General features: G+C 43.0%; 2 long non-coding RNA genes across 5 annotated transcripts in view; one reads left to right on the top strand and one right to left on the bottom strand.

Moving 5' to 3' along the window:
* The window catches only part of LOC147577150 (uncharacterized), a 36,473-nt gene extending 21,955 nt beyond the window's left edge, over positions 1 to 14,518 (bottom strand). Inside the window, exons 1-2 of the long non-coding RNA XR_015239962.1 lie at positions 14,102 to 14,518; positions 2,347 to 2,524 (exon numbers count right to left, since the gene is read on the bottom strand). This is a non-coding gene — a long non-coding RNA (uncharacterized LOC147577150). The remainder of the gene's footprint in view (positions 1 to 2,346; positions 2,525 to 14,101) is intronic.
* On the top strand, positions 13,391 to 19,749 carry LOC147577149 (uncharacterized). Of its 4 annotated transcripts, XR_015239959.1 has the most exons (4): positions 15,121 to 15,436; positions 17,949 to 18,103; positions 18,782 to 19,080; positions 19,388 to 19,749. It is a non-coding gene; the product is annotated as an uncharacterized LOC147577149 (long non-coding RNA). The 4 variants fall into 4 exon arrangements; XR_015239958.1 differs by lacking the exon at positions 15,121 to 15,436 and adding an exon at positions 13,391 to 14,379 and having other exon boundaries at positions 18,782 to 19,749; XR_015239957.1 differs by lacking the exon at positions 15,121 to 15,436 and adding an exon at positions 13,392 to 14,206 and having other exon boundaries at positions 18,782 to 19,749.
* Positions 19,750 to 20,066: the final 317 nt, after the last annotated feature.

The raw sequence follows: 20,066 nt of genomic DNA, 5'->3' as shown, positions 1-20,066 counted from the left end.
CAGCAGGCAGGGAAGAAGGAATCAGTATTTACCAAGCGCCTAATGTGTACAAGATGCTTTGTAAACATTATCTTTGGACGCTCACACAGGTCTACGAAGTAGACTTTTTAAAGTTTTAATTTTTTAAAAAAGTTTTAATATGAAGAAACGATGGCCCAGAGAATGTGAATGAATTCCCAAGACCCCACACTAGGAGACGGCTGAGCTGGGATTTTATTCCCACCTGACTGCCTCCAAAGCTTGCATTCTTTCCCCTACCCATCACCTCCTCTCTAGATATTACCAAATGCCAGGCCACAAAGGGCAGAGAAATTTTGAGGAGAATGGGATCATAGAGGGATGGGGCCAATAGGGACTGACAAAGGACCGTAAAGGGCTTGAGCTTGGATGGAAGTCCTGGAGGTACAGCAAAGGACAGGAGAGCATCTGAGGGGTGGGGAGGGATGGCAAGACGCAAATGCAGAAACTTGGTGGCAGATAGATAATGAGACGCCACTGTGGGCTCTTGGCTCCTGGGGAGACGTGGTGAGGGCAGGATTGGGTTATGGGCAGTGAAATTGAAAGAAGAGGTGTCCCAGGACTTGGACCTGGATACAGTTGGTTAAAATGACAGATTTCAAATCTAGGTGGGAAAATGATGCCTCCATCAACAGATGAGGAAAGCCAGGAGGAACTTCTTTCAGGTGGGGAGGGGAGAAAGAAAGAAATACAGGTTAAACGTGTAGAATTGGAGATGATAGTGGAACACCCTAATGGAGAAGCCCAGATGGCAGTTGGGTTGACAGAATTTTAGATTTGAAAAATCATCTGGTCTACCCCTTCATTCAAGAGTATGAATCCAAGGGGCGCCTGGGTGGCGCAGTCGGTTAAGCATCCGACTTCAGCCGGGTCACGATCTCGCGGTCCGTGAGTTCGAGCCCCGCGTCAGGCTCTGGGCTGATGGCTCGGAGCCTGGAGCCTGTTTCTGATTCTGTGTCTCCCTCTCTCTCTGCCCCTCCCCCGTTCATGCTCTGTCTCTCTCTGTCCCAAAAATAAATAAACGTTGAAAAAAAAAAATTAAAAAAAAAAAAAAAAGTATGAATCCAAGAAGTAACCAGTGAGTGAGTCCTCAAGTCTAGCTTACACTATGATATAAAATGTGATAGTCATTTTATTCTTGTCTGCTTACCACGTTCCAGGCACTGTTCTAGGCATTGGAGATGCCTAGCGGTAGATAGATTGCCTGAATTATTATAAAGGCCTTTTCATTGGTCTTCTTGCTTCCACCCTGGCATCTCCTTCATTTTCTCTCAGCCAGTAGCCATTATAGTTTCTTTGTTACACATATAGTCTATGTACATGGACTAAAAATGTAAACGGAACCCACTAGACTGTGCTGTGGAATGTACACCCCATAGGGCTATATGTGGCAGCCCCAGGAAAGGGATCCTGTTAAAAGACAGATCACATTACCCCCCTGCACAAAATGCTCTAGAAACTCTTCTCTACTCCCCAAACAGGTAAGCCATACACTAGCCTCAGAACCTTGGTGCTGGTGCTTCCTTCTACCTAGAGAAAGCTCTTCTGCCAGATATCCATCCAGATCTCCTTCGAGGCGTCACTCAAATGTCACCATTTCCTTGAGGCCTTCCTTGGCCACCTGTTTTAAATTGCAACTATTTCCATCTTCTTCCGCTACATTCCTATTCTCCTATACCTGGCTGTCGCTCATGCTCATGCTCCTGCTTTTTTTTTTTTTTTTTTTTTTTTGCCTACTTGTTTTTTTCTAACACACTATTTATGTTAACTTTAAGTTGTCTGTCCACCTTCATTGGAATAGAAGCTAGACAGTGGCAGGGCCTTTTGTCCCATTTGTTCACTGTTCAAATCCCAAGAATTCATAACAGCGCCTGGCACATAGGAAGTGCTCAACGAATGAATGAATTCATCGTTTCATGACTGAAGTACGCATGACAGCATAACTGATTGAATGAAGACATAGGCTTGAGTGCTGAGGGATGACAATGCGGTGCCAATTCAAGCTACCTGAGAATGTCAGTGTAAGTTTCACAGAAGAGGTGACACTTGATCTGGGACTTGAAAGAGAGGGAGGTGGGTCGAGGCAGGTGTGGTAGGCAGAATAATGGCCCCCAAAGATAACCAGTCCTTTTTCCTGGAGTCTGCGAACATTACCTTTATATGACAGAAGAGACCTGCAGGTGTGATTAAGTATCTCGAGGTGGGAGAGGTTGTCTGATATTATCCCGGTGGACCCCCAAATGCAATCACAAATACCCTTATAAGAGGGCGATAAAGATAGGTGTAACAGCAGCAGAAGTGAAGGTGACAATGAAGCAAGATACTTACTTTGCTGCTGGCTTTGAAGACGAAGGAAGGAACTTGGAGCCAAGGAATGCGAACAATGTAGTTCTAGAGGCTGGAAAAGACAGTTGGATTCTTCCCCAGAGCTTTCAGGGAGCATGGCTCTGCTGACACCTTCATTTTGACTTGGGTGAACTGAAGTTTGGACTTTGGACCTCCAGGACTGTGAGGAAATAAATGTGTGTTGTTTTAAGGCACATGGTTTGTGGTAATTTGTTACAGCAGCCATAGGAAGCCAATACAGCAGGTAAGGGGATCCTAGAAAGAGCGAGTCGTATGTACAAATCATGAAAGTGGCAGCACATTGAAGAATCCCCTGAGAAGTCGAATGGATCTGTGTTCAGCAATAGGGAATGGAGAAAGATGGGGCTGGGCAGGTAGCGGGGGCTAGATTGCGAAGGGCCTTGCACGTCAGGTCAAGGAGTTGAGTGTGTTCCACTGGCATACACTGTGCTGTGTTGCCCAGATCCCCTTTCAGGACCGGTGGGCTTAAGCTTCATGGAGTGCTGCTAGCAGATGGCCCCGTGTCTCAGTTCTCTTGCACTCTTTCCTGAAGGCAGCCGCCTTGCCTGAACTCGCGCAGCTTCCTGGAGCAGCCTACATCTGATGACTGGTCTACATAGGAGTAGAAAGAGGCTGCCCGTCTTACCCCACTTCAGGAGAACTCTGAAGGGCCGTCCCAGTATCGAAAGTCCCCCTTGGGATTAGTTGCAGCTCTGCTGTGATGACTTCTCCGTGTGCCCAGTCCTGTCTCCTTTCCTCCTGGCCACAGGTGTTCATGTCAAGAGCTCTGCTGAGTAAGCATCGGACCTGCTGGTCTCTGTCTCGTCCTACTTCTCTGGGAACTCAGCCTGCCAATGTGAGCTAACAAGTCTTTAAGCAAGAGAGTGAAAAGTAAGACTGCCATGGGTGGTGGTGGTGATAACTCAGATCAGTGTGAGGATGGGCTAGGTTGTGGAGAGATTGGAGGACGGATCAGTTAGGAAAATGGGGCAAAACTACAAGTGAGAGAAAATAAAGTCCCCTAGACAAGGGTAGAGGCAAAAGGAACTCTATGTGTGGTCACCAGCTTTTCCATAAACAACCTCATGGAGAGAAGGTCATCATTCTCAGCGAAGCCTGGTTCACTGCATGGACTAAAAAGAAGTCCTTCCTCATGATGGCCCAATCATTGCATTTTGTCCGTCATTTCTAGTCTGGTTTTGTAGAGCAGTCAACTTCCTTCCTTTTTTCTTTCTTTCTTTCTTTCTCTCTTTTTTTTAATGTTTATTTATTTTTGAGAGACAGAGTGCGAGTGTGGGAGGGGCAGAGAGAGAGGGAGACACAGAATCCGAAGCAGGCTCCAGGCTCTGAGCTGTCAGCACAGAGCCCAATGCGGGGCTCGAACTCATGAACCACAAGATCACGACCTGAGCCGAGGTTGGCGCTTGACTGACTGAGCCACCACCCAGGTGCCCCTAGAACAGTCAACTTTCTTACCAAAAATATGTTCTCTGTTTCTCTGGTGAAAAATCCACTTAGGGAAATAGCAGATTTGACCAACCATTTTTCTTAGAACAAGAAGCCTACCAAATGGTGAAGCCTCCACTAGGAAGTGTTCTTTCAACTTTTTCTTGAATACCTCCAGTATCAGGGAGCTCATCTTTTTGCAAGGCAATGTATTCTCACTCTTAGCAGAAACCTTATATCAAATCTGACACTGTCCATAGCTTTTCACTTTGTTAGTTCTAAGTGAGGCATGATCATCAGCATGGAACTAAGTTTAGTAGCCCTGGTTTTAGAGTCAGACAGAACTGGGCTTAAATCCAGAGTGTGTTCCCAACAGTGTCCTCAGTCCACTTATCTCACCTAGTTTGCTCAATGTAAAATGGGGATAAAAATAGAATATACTTACTGAGGTTGTTGTTTATTTTTTTTTATTTTTATTTTTTTTTTAAATTCTTTTTTTAACGTTTATTTATTTTTGAGACAGAGAGAGACAGAGCATGAATGGGGGAGGGTCAGAGAGAGGGAGACACAGAATCTGAAACAGGCTCCAGGCTCTGAGCTGTCAGCACAGAGCCTGACGCGGGGCTCGAACTCACAGACTGCGAGATCACGACCTGAGCGGAAGTCGGCCGCTTAACCGACTGAGCCACCCAGGCGCCCCACTGAGGTTGTTGTTTAAAAGAAATGTTTAGGAGCACCTGTTGGCTATGACTTTTGATTTCAGCTCAGGTCATGACCTCACGGCTCATGGGCCCAAGCCCCACGGCTCATGGGTTCCTTGCTGACAGCATGGAACCTGCTTGTGATCCTCTCTCTGTCCCTCCCCCACTTGTTCTCTCTTTCTCAAAATAAATAAATTAAAAAAAAAAAGTATGCTTAAAGCATGATAATTGGCACATGGTAAATGCCTAATAAATGGTAAAAAAATTACTATGGATGTGAGATGTCAATTTAATACATCTCCTTCTAAGTATTGCATTATGATATATGCCCTCTTCAGAGGAGAGAGAGAAAGAAAGAGAGATAGGGTGTGTGTGTGTGCCATCTCTCCATTGAATTGTGAGTGGATATGCACCTGGCCTTCTTGAATTCCATGTATGTTAAGCACAGATATTGTGTGTAGACTCTCATTCAGGACATGCAGAGGATATAATCAAGGTGTCTCTCAAGTTTGGGTTTTTTTTTTTTTCCTACTTAGAAGAAGAAAGGATTTGCTTTCCATTTACCAAACAGCAGGCCTGCATAATAAGAAAGGATTGATTTTCTCAGCATTCCATTAGCTCTGGGTCTTTAAAGAGAGCATAATGCACTCCAGTGGGGAGATGAATTGCATCATCCGGGAGCTGGAAAGAGACCTGGAGAGGAATCAGGCTGGAATCTTAGCATTCAAAGGGAATAATCCTACTCTCCTCCACATTCACCATATATGTTTTTTTTTAATTCCCTAAAGTCTGGCAGTTTATACCCACATTTCCGATCCAGACACATGTTTCATAACCAGCTCAGCTGCCGACCCAGTTAAATAATAATGAGTGATTTTTATAAATCTAAACTTTCTCTCATAAGAATCCAGCGGAAGAGGCTGCAGGGTGGTGGTTGGGAGAGAAGTCATCAGTAGTGATGTTGAAACCTCTTTGATTGATGGCGCTAAACACTAGCTGTCTGCAAACCATCAAACCACTGGTGGGAGAAAAAGAATTCAGTGAATCCACTGGTTGTTTTGTCCACCTGCAATCCACACAAGTAAAAGATAGAAATTCAAAGAAGAAAATGTTGCTTTCTCAGAGAATTCAGTGATCTTTTTTTCCCCCGTTGAAGAAAGGTCGCCTACTGGAGGTTGTTATAGGAAATATAGAGCAACCAGGGGCTGAGACACTCAGTTGGTTAAGCGTCCAACTCTTGATTTCTGCTCAGGTCATGATCTCAGAGTCGTGAGATCAAGCCACAAATCGGGCTCTGTGCTGGGCATGGGGCCTGCTTGGGATTCTTTCTCTCTTTTACTCTCTGCCCCTCCCCTCCCAAAATAAATAAATAAACATCTAAAAATATATATATTTACCTGGGTGGCTCAGTCGGTTGAGTGTTCGACTTCCACTCCGGTCATGCCGTTCCCGGGTTCGAGCCCCGTGTTGGACTCTGTGCTGTCAGCTCGGAGCCTGGAGCCTGTTTCGGATTCTGTGTCTCCCTCTCTCTCTGCCCCTCCCCTGCTCATGCTCTGTCTGTCTCTCTCTCAAAGATGAACGAACATTTAAAAAAATTTTTTTTTAAAAAGATTCTCTCTCTCTCTCTCTCTCTGCCCCCCCCCCCATGGGTGCATGCGTGCACTTTCTCTCTCTCTCTCTCTCTCTCTCTCTCAAATAAAAAAATAATAATAAAAGAACATTGCCAATGGTAAGATGGCAAAGGTTTAACAAAAGACTGGGGGGAGGGGTCCCTGATTTGTAGAAAGCGCTTGTGTCTGTGGTGGAAACACTCTCACCGTAGTCCGTTTCTGTTTCAAGCTACCAACATGATACCACCGAATGCGATGTTGGGAAGAAGAATCCAATAGCACCGCATTTTATAGTGTTTCCACCATTCAGATACAATAGAAGTGGTAAACTCAAGAGCACAGAGAATAGTAAAATGTAGTGAAATCATTGGGAAGTGGAGATTTTATTACCTTTGCATTTAATGTATTTATTTGGGTATAAGTTTGCATAATGTAGTTTTTAATTATGGCTGTTTTTAATAGCCAGCTATCAGAATTCCTGAAAATATAACAGTGCATGTGAGCCAAGAGAAGAGGCTCCAACTGAACCCTGACTCTTGTGGCACTTGAAGACAACTCATTTTCCTTAGATATTGGGGATGGGAGGCATATAAACCTCTCTCCAGTCCCGTCCCCATCCCTGACCATTTTCTCACTCATTCATCTTTTGTTTAGTCAATAACCATTTATTGAGCATACACAGGGCACCGGAAATAGTGAAATGACCAAGAGGAGAGCTCAAGATAGAGAATGGAGCTGACTACAGGGAAGAGTAATAACACACGTGACAGAGATAGAAATGGGCAAGCTGACAGTGAGGAAGGAAGGGTGGCCTCTTGGACTGAGATCCAGGGAGGGCTACCGGCCACTCAGCCTTCAGGTTGCCTCACTAAAAGTTTGACCTCCGAGCTCTTTTTGATGCAGTAGATCTTTCCCCCTACAGATACACTGTCTTCCCTCATCTTCCAGGATATCACCCTCTTCTTACCTTGTTAGCTGCTCCTGCTCGGTCCGTTGCTGGCTGCTCTTTACCTCCACAACCTTCTGATGTTGCAGTGTCCCAGATCCCAGTCCTTGGACCTCTTCTCTTTCTTACCTCCCTCATCCAATGGTAAGTTTTCCAGCGTCATGGCTGTAGCTTACCCACCTGCAGTGCTGACCCTTCCTCTGAACTCCAGACTCATTTCTCCACTTGCCCATTTGACAACCCTACTGGACAGCTAGTAGATATCTCACTCTTAACATGCTGAACACCTGACCTTCTGTCCTTTGCAATTTCCTTCTCTTTTATCTTCCCATCCCAGGAAATGGCAACTCCATCCTTCTAGCTATTCAGGAGCTCAAATCTATAGGACATTCTTGCCTCCTCTTTTTCTCTAACACCTCAAATCCAATCTATCGGCAAAGATGATGGATTCTGTCTTCAAAATATCCAAACGGCAACCTTGTCCCACCACTTTCACGACCTCCACTGCGGACCAAACCATCACCATCTCTCACCTGAGTGTTTCAATACCCTTCTAATGGGCCTCCCTGCTTCCACTTTGTTCACACCCCTTCCTCCCTTCACCTCTATCACTTCTCAACATAGAAGCCAGAGTGGTCCTGTTGAAAAGAAAAGTTTGATCATTTCATTACAGTGCCTGACATATGGCAAACTTTCTACTATTGTTGCATTTAAATTCACAGACAATTTATTCTACTCAGTGATACCATGATTTCTAATACCTGATTTTGTTAGTTCTCAAAGATGAATAACTTGGGCTTAAACGGGATACCCAGGATTACACAGGCAACTGAGTGGGTCTTTAGTCTCAGAGATGCTGGCCTGCAGTACAAACAATGCCTTCAGAAGAGCAATTTTATTTTATGTTTTAAGTTTATTCATCCATTTTGATAGAGAGAGAGAGAGATTGAACACACAGGAGGGGCAGAGAGAGAAGGAGAGAGAGAATCCCAAACAAGCTTTGCACTGTCAGCGTAGAGCCCGATGTGGGGCTGGACTTCATGAACCACGTGGGGCCGAGTCTAAGTCAAGAGTTGACTGACCCACCCAGGCGCCCCTCCCTATGTTTAATTTTTTTTTTTTAATTTTTTTTTTCAACGTTTATTTATTTTTGGGACAGAGAGAGACAGAGCATGAACGGGGGAGGGGCAGAGAGAGAGGGAGACACAGAATCGGAAACAGGCTCCAGGCTCTGAGCCATCAGCCCAGAGCCTGACGCGGGGCTTGAACTCACGCACCGCGAGATCGTGACCTGGCTGAAGTCGGACGCTTAACCGACTGCGCCACCCAGGCGCCCCTAATTTTTAAAAATTGAGATGCTATTTACTTACAGTGAGATTGACCACTTTTAGCGTGTACAGTTCTATGAGTTTTGACTAATGTATGCAATCAGGGAACCACCACCACAAATTGATTCATAGAGTTTACATTTTCTCGAGTGAAATAGGGATTTCTGGGTATACCCGTGTTACTAAAAAGCCTATAGTCTAGAATATTTTTGAATAAATGCAGAATTCTTGCTCTCAAATCTCTGACAAACACTGATGAAAATGGTAAAATCACTCTTCCTTTTGGAGGATCCTCTGTGTCTCAATAACTAAGAGGAGTGATTTGTAAATTAGCAAAGTCATTGTTTGGTCAAATGGTTCTATTGAAAATAATTTTACCAGTACTCAGAAATAGTTTGTAGCTTTCCTTCTTAAGAATAATAAATATTTCAGGGGCGCCTGGGTGGCTCGGTCGGTTAAGCGTCCGACTTCAGCTCAGGTCACGATCTCACGGTCCGTGAGTTCGAGCCCCGCGTCGGGCTCTGGGCTGATGGCTCAGAGCCTGAAGCCTGCTTCCGATTCTGTGTCTCCCTCTCTCTCTGCCCCTCCCCCGTTCATGCTCTGTCTCTGTCTCAAAAATAAATAAACGTTAAAAAAAAATTAAAAAAAAAAGAATAATAAATATTTCCCTTGTTTATATATATATTTTTAAATGTTCATTTATTAAATTTTTTTTTACATTTATTTATTTTTGAGAGACAGAGAGAGACAGAGCATGAGCAGGAAGGGGCAGAGAGAGAAGGAGACACAGAATCTGAAGCAGGCTCCAGGCTCCAAGCTGTTAGCACAGAGCGTGATGTGGGGCTTGAACTCATGAGTAGTGAGATCATGACCTGAGTGGAAGTCAGACGCTTAACCAACTGAGCCACCCAGGTGCCCCACCCTTGTATATATATTGCTTTGCATTTTTCCCACTGAGAGTGCAAAAGTCCACCCGTTGGAATACTATGATTGCCTTGTGGTGGGTGAGGTCTTGCACTGTGGGAAGGAATCAGTGCAGTCTTAATACAGGCCAAGGTGCTACCTGCTTGTTTGATTTTCATTTTTTCTTAAACAAGGTAGTTCTTTATGGATGCAGATAATGTACTGAATTAACAATACCAATGGGAAAGGACACAAACAATGATGTTCCACACCACAGCTTAAACAAAACCTGCCCTTTCTTAACTAATCTGGGTTTTTATTTGGACAGTTATTATTATTACTGTTTTTATTATGCAATGGTTCTCAACCTTGGCTGCATATAATAATCACAGAGGAGCTTTAAAAACAAACAGGGGCACCTGGGTGGCTCAGTCGGTTAATCATCTGACTTCAGCTCAGGTCATGATCTCATCATGGTTTGTGAGTTCAAGCCCCGCGTCGGGCTCTGTGCTGACAGCTCGGAACCTGGAGCCTGCTTTGGATTCGGTGTCTCCCTCTCTCTCTGCCCCTCCCCCACTAATGTTCTGTCTGTCTGTCTCTCTCTCTCAAAAATGAATAAACGTTAAAAAAAATAAAAATAAATAAACAAATATGATGCAGGGCCCGTCTCAGAACAAGTCTGAAATTAAAATCTGAGTGGCACTCGGGAATCAGAAACAGTTAAGGCTCCCTGGGGATATTCTATTATGCCACCTCAATTGAGAGCCAGAACTGCTACTCTAGCTGGGCACAAAACTTCCTGCGTGGTTTTGAAGGTCTTCCCTCCAAAGGTTGGCCAGACCTGGGGGTAGCCTACTGGAGGGGGAAGATTCCAGAGCAGAGGTTAAAGGATCTGTATTAGTTCCAGCTAGCAGAGAAAACTGGACCTCTTTGGGCATTTGTTTCAGGACCAGGAGAAGGCGAAGCGAGTGAGGTGCCTCGAGTGCAAAATTTAAGGAGACACTGGATCCTTACTGCACTTGATCCTGAGAATACATGCCTCTTTAAATTTTGCACCCCCAGTACCTTATTTGCCTTACTCTATTCCCTCATCTGCTGGGTTTCTCATCTGTAAACTGATGAGGCGGGCTTGACTACTATCTTTCCCAGTGCTAATATTTTATGTCCCAAACATAAACCTTAGGCCAAGCTAGAAGAAAATGGAAACTTGTGTAATAATCTGGTTTAGTTCAGTCAGTAGCCAAAGCGGAATAATTCAGACCAAAGGTACTCTCTTCTTCTGCAACAGGAGGGCAGATTTTCTTTGTTCTGGTCTTCAGGAAGGTTGTATGAACATTCCTCAGTGCATATTCCTTAATGCTATCAACGGTCCTCAGACCTCTGCTTCTAGCACTTGTCTTTGACTTTTAGCCCAGGCCATCTACAAATTGCTATGTGTTCGCTTGTGCAACCTAAAAAGTGTCAAAATATGTGTGTTAGTTGGGGAGGACTGAGTTAAGTGTCTCCCTGGCTGTGCCCCCTAGGGGTAATATGTATTTTATTTTAAAACTGAAATAACTTGAAAGGAAGGTTTGGGGGGGGGGGCGGGGAGCATGCGAAGTTAGCTCCTCCTGACAAGTGAGAGACAGTTGTTAAATTTTCAGGAATTGGGTGATACGGCCATCATTAAAAATTAACTTATAAGAACTTACAATTAAATAAATTCTATTTAAAAATGGAGGTAACAAATATTCCAAATTCATCATGTACTAATTATTTGACTACATTTTACTACTATCACATTCTTGAGGTTGCTTAGGTCTATTGTACAGAAATATTAAATAATGGAGTATTGCTGAGCACCTCTCCCCAGCTGCACTCGGTGATATCACGCAGTAGCTGGGTATCAGCTGCAATAGGCGTCTTTATACCATGGAAATTGGCAAGTTGTGCAAATCACGGCTTTGTCACTTGGAGATTCAGTTGTTATACATTTGCCAGCACGCCACTGGCTTGGGTTAACTAATGAGTTGAAAAGTATGGTCCTTGGGATGTCCTATTGCCCCTTATAAAGCAGCTACATGTTAGTGGGGAGAGCTGGGCACTGACTAGTTCTGCTAATACTTTTGAGAATACCGTCTCTGTCCTGCAATTTCCCCCCATCTCTGAAGCAGGCAAAAGTGCAATGCTTGCCCCTGTCATCCCATAAGATCACTGTGAAAAGAAAAACTTATTTTAACCGTCTAAAATAGTTCTATGGTTTATGTTTTGTGGTTTCATGAATGGGCTCTAAAAAAGCGAATGCCTCATGCAAACACGAGACATCGTTACAGAGGATCACACGGTCTCAAGAGAACAGTCAACGGATACGAAGGCATATTTCTGTATTTAATTTAGTGTTTGGTTGGATGTGAGGAGAGATAGAATAATGTTCCAATGCCCATCTTTGGAATCTGTGCCCTTTTGGGGGAACTTGATGCACCGGAGCAGTTTTTAAGATGGCACATTTCGGTTACGCTGGGACACTTGAGTGGCTAAATTAACTCATGGCTCAAACTAAGTGCTATTAATAACTCAGAATTTTATGTTAAGATTATTCACTTGTAGGCATCTTTTTTTCACAGAAAAATACGTGTGAACAAAACGTAAAAGGATTAATTTAGCATCATATCCCGTGATTTCAATGTGGGGCGAAGTGGTAAGTTGTCACTGTATTTCCTTTGCCAATACTCACACTTGATCTGCAGCTGTGAACTGAGTTCGGGCCAGAGATGGACAATGTCACCCTCACTCTTGCCCCACTGTGACCATTAGACACGATCTTGAGTTGTCTGAACCCAGCTCTGGACTATAGAGCCTTGGGGAAGTATAAGTTTATGGCAAGGAGTCTGAATCCATTTCAAACCTCAAAGCTTTTTTTTTGTCTTTTCAGTAAAATAATGACTATTTTTCAAATTCATCCAGATTCTGTTCCTATGAGCCAAACACAGTTTCATTTCAAGGCTTTACTGAATCCATAGAGTCTTTGGGTCATCAGGGCTTCTCTATGGTTAAATGGGTTGTCCCCTGGCCCAAAGTGCCTTGTATGAGGGGGCTCATACAAGGGTTGAAAACGAACCCCAATTCCTTTCCATGAGCCATTTGTCTACTTTGGGGCTGAGTCATCCCCAGGTGGCACCATATTTTAACTGATCCATCTAGAAAGACTTCTTTTATCTCAATTTGATAAATGCATGTAAATACCAGCAGGGGCTCTCTGGGCATTATATATGTTCTCTGCCAATAGATAGATATTAATAAACAACTACCAGAATACAGGTGTCCAAGTGTTTTTCCCTCAGAAAAAGAAATCTTTATGCCCCAAAAGGTTGGAAAATCCCGTGTGAGATCTTCAATCTGTTTGCACCAACATTTCTAATTCCTCTGTCAGTTCTGTGTGTGTGTGTGTGTGTGTGTGTGTGTGTGTGTGTGTGTATGTGTGTGTGTATGAACGCAGTTGGAAGTTCTCCCCTCAAACAGAGACCAGATTAACTGGAATTTTTTAGTCTCCATTCTTCCCCAGACTCTGGTGAAGATTCTACGAATATCATGGCTGTCATGGACCCATCCACACTCTACCAGCTACCTTTTGCTGCACAAGATGCCCCAAAACTTATGTTAAAACAATAAACATTTATGATTTCTCATGATTCTATGGGTCAGCTAGATCAGCTCAGTTGGGGCTGGATGACCTAGCATGGCCTTACTTACATGTCTGGAGGTTGGCTCCATGACAGCTGGGGCATTGGGGAAACTTGACCATGTATCTTTTGTCATTCAGCAGGCTAGCTTGGGTTTATTCATTTAGCTGTGAGTTTCCCAAGAACACAAGAGAGTTAGCCCTGATGCACAAGCACTTTGACAGCCTCTGCTCGCACCCTGTTTGCTCAAGTCCCATCAGCAAAGCAAGTAGCAAGTTCAGCTCAGAGTCTGAGTAGGAGGACACGGCCAACTGGCATTGATAGAAATTGTGGCCACGTTTACAAATTACTGTGCTCACTGATTTTAAAGACATTAAGGAACAAAATTCTACTTCCAGTTTCTACCAGAAAAATAGAACTGTTTCTTGCCTTGCCTAACATTATAGCTATGTAATTTTAAAGTTTCCAATAGCTACATTACAAGAAGCAAAAAGAAACAGATAAAATGAATTTCCATAATGTATTTTATTTAACCCAATATATCCAACATTATCATTTCAGCATATAATCAATATAAAGAATTATGAGATATTTTTCTTTTTACTTTTTCATACTCAATTTTCCAAATCTGGTGTACATTTCATACTAAGAGTACGTCTGAATTTGGACCAGCTGCATTTCAAGTGCAATAGCTACACAGGGCTTATGTCTACCTCACTAGACAGCACAACTTTAGAACATGGGCTTCATTTCTTTATTTACATGAGAAAACCGAGGCTCAGGGAGGATAAGTAGTTTTCCCAAGGTCACGTGGCTGGCAAGTGGTTGACCCGGGATTCAACCCTAGGTTAGCTGGACACCAAAGGCTTTACTCTTTCTACTGTACCACATTGGCTGCTTCAACAGGCAGGATTTTGGGGGGGGGGGGGGGGAGGAAGCACTGGATCACAGCCTTGCTTTTGAGATGTAAACCATTTCCCTTTTCCTTAGCCCATGGGGTCTAAATCTATCTCTGACTTCCAAGCCTTCCACAGTTTAGCCTTTAGTGGTTCATTCCCACTGTTCTGCATTCATGCCAGTCTCCCTTCCCACCCTGCACACATATTATATTAACCTGGACATAGTTTACTCCTGCACTACCTACCCTTCCGGTGTCAGTTCACCAACTCTTTGAAAGAAGATGGGCTCTTCTTTCTTTCCTGGTGGTGCTATATCTCCAGAAAGGTTGCGAAGGTCCCAGGAATATGAGGTATGTTAATGATTTCTCTTTATCTTCACACCACGCATTTTGTACTGTTCTTTCTTGGTAGTGGGAGCTTAATAAGTCGGTGACCCATCTGAGCTGGCATCAGAGGAAGGATCAGGGTGCTCAAAAGAAGGGCCTTGGATGATGGCCTCCAAGGCACCCTCTTTCTGTGAAAGGTAAGGAAGGCAGCTGGCTGACCACGTGACTATGCAGCAGGCACGGGGCAGCCTGGTACGTCAGAGGCCCTCAATAGATGTTTTGTTGGAAGAATGGATCGACTGTTCTTCTAAGTCAATTTGAGACCAAAAGCAGGGTTGGATTGACAGACTTCTCGCCACACCCACAAAACCGATAAACATCGTATTTTGCAAATATTATATAAATGCTGAGTGTAAATTTGGTAGCAGAATAAAAATGGATATTAACGACTGACAGTTAAAAACTGCTCAGTCTCTGATCTTTTCCAACACTCTATTTTTCTATCCGAACAGAGTATATTTTCCAACATCTTTTATGTTCCTCTGGTGAAAAAAAAACTCAGCGATTAAAGAATATTTCACTTCTGATCGTTCCTTTCAAACATTTTCCTGTTCTGTTTGAAGAAAGCATATTTTTCACCTTTTTTTTCCCCCAACTCTGGTGAAACGTTGGAGCAGTTTTGGTTCTTGAGTTGTTTTTTTTTCCCCCACATAATTAAGCTGATTAGTATCCCATATGGAGTGGAAACAATTGGCTTCACGTATGCTGGTGGATGGTTACCCACAGAGCGGTCACTGTTTACATGCTTCCCATTTCCTTGTTAGATAAAGATCTGGCAGACTTGAACTCTGTGAACATTACAGCCTCTGGTTATCAGACATGCCTGTATCCTGTTTAGTGGTATGAGATGAGATAGGTATTCTATAATTTTGTACAGAAGGAACTTTGAAGATGCTTACCCAGCATCCATTTCCTTTCGCCTGTTTCTGGAGGCCCCCTGATTTGTTCAGGGAGTTTTGTTTGGGTCCATGCAGCCCTGAGGTTTAGGGAAGTTGACTCCACCTCCAGTTGCAGTGCGGGCTTGATTGGTCTGAATAATCTTCCCTCCTTGCCGCAGAAAAAGTCTAGGAATCCAGACCTTAGACAGTTAGTGTGTGACATTCCTCAGGCCAAAGGGATTGGTTCAGGGGTGGGCATCTGACCAAATTCTCGCCAATGAGATGATGCAATAGAAGGTTTGGCAGGAGTTTCAGGGTAAGAGGTCTCACTTTTTTTTTTTTTCCATTTTAGAACATGAAATTAATTGAGCACTGTGTCATCATTAAAAGTACTATTTTCAAGAGATTTATAATGATGTGGAAAATGATTATGACATAATATTAAATAAAAAGGATTCAAAATTGCTAACACTCTAGAATCTTAACAATTGCAAAAACCCGTTAGAAGAAAAATGCTAAAGGAGTGGTTTTCTGAGTGACTGAGTTACGATTTTCAATCTGTTTGTCTCTATTTTTCAAGTTTTTTACAGTGCACATGTGACATCTATTGTCTAGGGTAAAGAGTGTTTAAGAGGTCTCACTCTTAACAGCCGTGTTACTGAGCGGAGTGGTCCCTCTTCTTTGGACATTGTTATGGCCAGACTGCAAAGCCAGGAGATGCTATGGTCACCTTGCCGTCAGCCTGACTATGCTGCGAACCCACAAAAGAGGGAGGGACCAAGCAGATGATAGAGAGGCAGTTTGGAGGCTGATGGAACCACACTTGATGGCTATTGTACATCTGGACTCTTTTAGTTGCATGAGTCAGTAAATCCCCTTTAAGGTATGAACCAGTTGAAATGGAGTTTCTGTTACTTTTAGCCAAAGGCATCACTACTGATATAGACAATTTTACCAAAGAAATGTGAATCAAAAAATGAGAAGTCAGCTTAACATAAATGTGTGGATGCATATAGGAAACACAATACAAAGCAGGCCTGGGTGGAGTATAGTGTCCCCCCTACCCCCACCCCCACTTCTATCTTCCAAATGAAGAAATGAGTTCATAGAGTTTCGACAAAGCTTTGAAGGGACAGAGCCAGAGTTCCTGCTAGGCTTATAAACCCTAGATATTAACAAAAAGCTGTACTTTGACAAATTCCTTCAGAGAAGCCCTATGGGCAACTTGATACCAGACCCTACCTTCACCTGATCTTAACAGCCAAGCCCAAAGCCTCCTACTTTTTTGTTCATAAAATATTTGAACAGAAAACAGTTCGGAGTATATCCTGGTTTTCGACCCAAGGTTCTGCCTTGATGACCTTGCCGTTTTTCTTCAAGTGATTTGTTTTTTCTTTCTGAAAAAATGCTTAAGAAGATAAGTCCTTCACTTACCTAGACACGAGCATGGCACCCTGATAAAAATAGTGTAGTCAGATTCTGTCTGAACCTCACTTTCTACCCCCAAGCAATTTGTCAAGATATTTTCCTAAATATAGAGAGTTCTCCTGCCAAGAATTCTGCCTGGCAGTTGTCAGGCAATGAAATTGCAATCTCCTGATTACCAATGAATGAACGAATAAATGGTCCTTCCACCAAGAGATGACATCATACTGTATAGATTTACTGCTACTCTTTTTTTTTTTTTAAGTTTATTTATCCTGAGGGGTGGGAGGTGGAGAGAGAGAGAGAATTCCAAGCAGGGTTTGCACTAACAGTGCCCCGACCTGGGGCTCAATCCCACTAACTGTGAGATCATGACCTGAACTGACACCAAGAGTCATGCTTAATCGACTGAACACCCCCCCCCCCCAACCCACCCAGGTGCCCCGACCCTATTGCTACTCTTTTGAAGAATCTATTACAGTCCTGGTCTAGAGTGCTACTACCTTTATCTTTTAAAAGGGCTCTGAACTCTCTGAAGTTCAACACTAGGATGAAATATTTTTAAAACTTTCCCCAATATTTGACAATGGATATTATGTCATTATTTACCTTGCAACTATTATTTTGGTACATTGTAAAGCACTGGTAATATGGCCATTTCAGAGTTACACTTGTCTAGTTATTTAACCCTGAAGTTCCTTTTTAAAGGGAATGGTGTGGACAAATGGGTGCATGAAGCATATTTCAGGGAACAGTGAACTGACCAGTATGACTGGAGCAGAGAATAATGGGGAAGCGTTTTCTAATGTAATGCAGAAAATCTTAAAACCCAAACTAAAAAGTTTTCTCCCATGGGTGTATGTTTCTAGATGTGGGAGGAATGAGGACTGCAGGCTTTAAGAAGGTGAGTGTGGTTGCAGAGTGCGTGACTCTGAGGCTGGGGCCTATTTCAGATGACATGAAGGGGCCCGTGTGCCACTGGAACAGCATGATGGCAGGAGTGGCAAAAAGAGTGGGAACGATGAACTAGAGTAGAAGATGTTAGGAAGACAGAGAATTGACTTCTCTTGGGGACCAACTGGGTCCCCAAGAGATGGGAGCTTTTCACTAATCAAACCTTAAGATTTTTAATAAAAAAGGTACATAGGAAATTTGTTTTTAATTATGAAAACATACCACACACAAACATACACTCCTACAATCTCCTTCCCCCAACCACACATTCCAGAGAGCATATGTTCCAAATGAAAGGTCAAAAAGGAGATGGGTTTCAGTTTGGAGCTATAGGAGGGCAATTATTTCTCTAATGTGGTTTGCTTCCTGTTGCTAAAACTGAGTCCCTTCAAATGAGATTGTTTGCTAAGTGAGGCGTCTCCTTCCTCTTCCACCCTTGGATGAATTAGGGAGCAAGAGGAATCAGTCAAGTTTCCTCACTGTGATGGGCCGAGGAGCTCTGTGTATTCCCTGTGGATAGTGGCCTGCCACTGGAGAGGCCACAGGCTGGAGCAAGGAGCTGGCTCATAGGGTAAGGAGAAAATGGCCTGGATCTTTCACAGAGGTAAGCAGTGTCCAATTGCACTGGGGGGAGGAGGGAGAGGTTATGACAAAGAAAGCCGTATCTATTCCACTGAGCAATTAATGCCATTATTTTTCTTCAAAAAGCATTTTCTCTTAAGCCATCGAGGATAATTTAGCCTCCATCTTGACAGAATGTACTAATGACTGCTAATGGATACATTCTTTTAATAAATGAAGAGGCACAAGAAAATTGCCTGATATTAAACAGAGTCCCACATGTCTTATCGGAGTCTATAATGGCCCTATCAAGTGACCTAAATGAAAGAAATGTGACTCTTCAGGGGTTAAAGGAGTCTATTTTTTCTTAGTGCAATATAAATTCGCTGCTAGGGAGAACAGTAATTCATTGGTCTATCCTAAGAAATGTTTAAAAGGGGGGCCATATCTCAAGTTAAATGATGCATTTCCTATTGGTAGTGAAGAAAATATGAAATAGAACCTCTGTGCAGTGTGGATATATATAAATAGCCTCTTATCTGGCAATAGAGCCCAAAACTCTTTTGGGTCTTTGATCCTTGGAATTTTTAGCCCAGAAGTTGAAGAGCCTGGTAATTTGTTATTAATTTTGTCCAATTTTTTTCAATACCTTCCAGGGTGCTTTTTGTTGGTTGGTATGATTTGGTAATTTTAAACTCTATTCTTGGAAATGTTTCTCCAGATTCAAGTAATTCCTAGTACTCTACCTTCAGTGGGACACTTCTAAAAATGAATAAAGAATTCCAACAAATCAATAAGAAAAAGACAAACAACCCAAAAGAAAAATGGATAAAAGAAATGAACCAGAAAATCAAAGAAGAAGAAATGGCCAATAATGATACGAAAAGATGAATGATCTGTTATTATAGTCTTTTGCAACTTGCTGTTTGCAATACAACACTATGACTCTAAGCTTTTCATCCACCCGTGGTATTGTGTGTGGCAATATTCATTTTCACTAGTGTGACAGTATTTCATTGGGTGAGTATTCCACAATTCTATTCTCCCCAAAATACATGTAGCGTGAATCTATATTTATAATGCTCAAAAACAGCTACAAATCATATATTATATTGCAAAACAATACTTGATAGAACTATTTTTTTTTTTAAAGCCAAGTAATGATAAAGACAAATTTCAAGATAATGTTTCCTTGGGGAAGGGGGAGATTGACATTGGGGATGGGATGAGAGAATGTATCTGTTATCTATTGCTGCATAAGGAACCACACTGAAGCTTAGTGGCTTAAAACAAAAATCAATTATTTCTCATAATTCTCTGGGTCAAGACTTCCCACAGGGTTCTTCCACACAGAACCATCTGGCCCTCTCGTGCAACTGCATTCAGCGGGACTGGGCTGGATGGTCAAGATGGCCCCACCCTCAAGGCTGCTATGCCTTGGACCTTTTCTACTTGATTTCTCTCACCATGTGGTGTCTCATCCTCCAGGGCCTCTTTTTCCATGTGGCCTTTCCCTCCAGCAGGATAGACTGGATGTTCTTTACAAGGAGAAAACACCCACACAGTACTTATGTAATTAAAACTTAATTACAATTAAAATATATTACCTAATTAAAGAGGGCTCTGTGGCCAGATTGTTTTTGGAAATGCTGCATACAGCATCCCCTGTTAGAGCTTCATAATGCAAAAAATAAAAAAATAAAAAAAAAATAAAGCTTGCTAAAGGCTTTGAGAAGTCTCCCAAGGAGCAAAGAAGAAAAGACCTGCTTTGGTGAAAGGAGCTGGTAAGAGAAGGCAGAAGCGCTCCGCCTTCTCTGTCCTCAGGGATATAGGAAGGGAGTACTGAGGTAGAGAAAGCTCGAAGGCTGGGGCTCATCATCTGAACTCTGCTACTCCTGCTCCTTCAAAGCGCAGTGTAACTGAGGGAGGCTCTGACAGCCTCACACATGAGGCCGGAAGTGGCCTGGAGGCCAGAGAGTCAACAGTGCTGCTCCTGGAATTAGGTC

Source organism: Puma concolor, chromosome C2 (assembly GCF_028749965.1).
Source record: "Puma concolor isolate L17-30 chromosome C2, mPumCon1.1.hap2, whole genome shotgun sequence".
Taxonomy (NCBI): domain Eukaryota; kingdom Metazoa; phylum Chordata; class Mammalia; order Carnivora; family Felidae; genus Puma; species Puma concolor.
The sequence above is the reverse complement of the archived record's forward strand: the minus strand, read 5'-3'. Positions and strand labels throughout refer to the sequence as shown.